This window comes from Pteropus vampyrus, unplaced genomic scaffold (genome assembly GCF_000151845.1).
Source record: "Pteropus vampyrus isolate Shadow unplaced genomic scaffold, Pvam_2.0 Scaffold8, whole genome shotgun sequence".
Taxonomy (NCBI): Eukaryota; Metazoa; Chordata; class Mammalia; order Chiroptera; family Pteropodidae; genus Pteropus; species Pteropus vampyrus.
Window position 1 is genome coordinate 3920093 of NW_011888789.1, and position 2415 is coordinate 3922507.

The following is a 2415-nucleotide window of genomic DNA, read 5'->3' on the forward strand; positions in this document are numbered from 1 at the left end:
ACAAGGTCAGAAATTCTTTCTAGGAGGAAGGGAGTGAATGAGATGTTTGCCCTCTCTGGTTGTAGGTACCAGCCTGGTTGTTCACATTCCTTCCTGAACTCTTGACTTACCCTGTTTGGGAAATCTTCAAATGTAACTGTGATGATTACATTGGTTGGAGTGCCTGGGGAGCGAAGCCTTTGAGAGCATCCTGGGGCTACTTCAGCAATCCAGGGGAACTTGCTCCCAGTCAAGAGCCACTTTGAAAAAGGAGTATGACTTTTTTAAAGGCAGAACTCCCACCTTTATGTGAGAATATCAGCTTTCTACTTGAAATCACAGGGAGGCATAGAAGAAGTAGACATTTCTACCCTGTGCAACCGATTTTAATTAGTTGAGATTAAAAGGCTGGGCTCTCCAGGAATTCTTCAGATTGACCTTTCATTTCCTGATATGGATAGGAAAATTTATTGAAAACCTAGCAAAGGAAAGAATGATGGAGCCTCTACTCTAGCCCATCTTCTGTAATTACCTAGAAAATTCCCAAGGAAGCTTCCAACTTTCAGTTTTGGGGGTTTGTCTTTGGTGATTAATTTACTTAATGTATAATACTATCATGGAATGGGTTACTTCGCCTTTGGCCCCAGGAGGAATAACTACAGTAGATAGGAAGACAGAAAATCTGTAAGCACTCGGCTCCTCTAGATACTGCCATATCTCGCCTTTACTGTACATGCTGTCCTGTGATAATATTGGAGAGTGAGGAAATATTGTTTAGGAGGAAGTAGCTCCTTGAGGAAGGAAATGGGCAGTGCAGGAAAAACAAATCAGAACCTTCCCAGAATAGAATTCACCTTTGACGACCACTTAAAGCTCCCCACCCCATGTCCTAGTCCTGCTGGACAGGAATACACATGTCAAAACCTGCCTAAGACTGCCCTACCCATAAACAACCGCAAATATTCTTTTGAAATTAATGTTTGTAGCTCTCAGCTACTACTTAGGCTCTCAAGCCCTTAATAAACAGATGAGTCTACACCATTTGTTCTCACTTTGCAAAGAATTTTACATTCCTCCAACAGCAGTCATGAATAAAAAGTTAATGAGATTTAGTGTCCATTTATTTCATGGGTAAGCTCTTCTGACCAATAAGAGTGAAATCTCATAGACAATGAGATCCTCTAGAAAATATACCCCGTATGTTTATGTCTCAAAAACCAATAGGTAGTTTATGGCCAAGCCACCCCGAACAAGCCCAATCCTGTCTGATCTCAGAAGCTAAGCAGGGTTGGGCCTGGCTAGTACTTGGATGGGAGACCACCTAGGAAGACCAGGTGCTATAGGCATAAAAAATAAGGGATTGTAAGCTGACAAGGTCCTTGCAATTTGTGTGGTCAACAAAGGGTTGCCTTGCCTAAAAACAAAAACAACAACAACAGCAGCAACAACAACAACAACAAAAACACACACACAATAAGTAGTCACTATTTTTTTAGAAGATTCACTATGTTTATAAAAGCTTTATGGTTGCTTTATAGAGCAAACAAATTTGATTTATTTTATTTCCCCCAAAGAATTTCATCAGCCTTAGAAAAGTAAATGAGTAATTCTTTTTATGTTTACCTGGATCTAAATAACTTCTTTCTTTTATTTTAATTTTATTTGGTTTTCAATTTTTTTTTTCTTAAGTAACATTTATTTCTCACAGTTCTAGAAGCTAATAAGTCCAGTGTCACGGTGCCAGCAGGTTCAGTGTCTACTAAAGTCCTGCTTCTCCTCTTTTCTTTCTGAGTTCTCTTCAGAATTGCCCATAATGCCAATGTCCTTTTGATTAAGCTTTTCTAGTATGCATCTCAAAACCTTTCTAGTCTCTATTGGAGCCTAGCTCTGGTCACTTCGTGCGCCTGCTCACAACCCTTCAGAATTTCCTCCATTGCTTTTGAAATATAGTTCAAACTCTTGTGCTTAGTACTGAATGTCTCTATAAGCTTGACCATGGCTTTTCCAGGCTTCTTCACATTTTTTTGTACTCTATATTCCATTCACCCTGGAATGCTTATGTATGACAAGCAGGCATCATGTTTTCCTCTAATTTTTCCATGATGGTGGAGCAAGAGGAAGTGTGAATTGCCCACTAGCCCTTAAAGATGTCTGCTTAGAAATGGTCTATTAGCCAAAGCAAGCCCTATGGACACATCTGTCTTCAAAGAGGTAGTGAAGGACACACTTGACATATGCACAATAAAAGGAGAACCGGGAGGAACCGGTGAGCATCCCTGATGACCATCATTCTCTAAATTCATCAGATAGTAAATGGAAACTATTTATGTGAAAAACTAAGTAACTTCTTATAATCAAAAGATCCCAAAAGTTTTTATCAAAAAAAAGTTCTTTTTGTGTCTCAGATATTTTATACGCACTCAGAGCCTATAGTCA

The 2415-nt window shown here is 39.3% G+C and overlaps 1 pseudogene; it reads left to right on the forward strand.

Moving 5' to 3' along the window:
- The first annotated feature begins 1206 nt into the window (after nt 1–1206).
- Nucleotides 1207–1325, forward strand: LOC111729330 (annotated as a pseudogene).
- The last annotated feature ends 1090 nt before the right edge of the window (nt 1326–2415 follow it).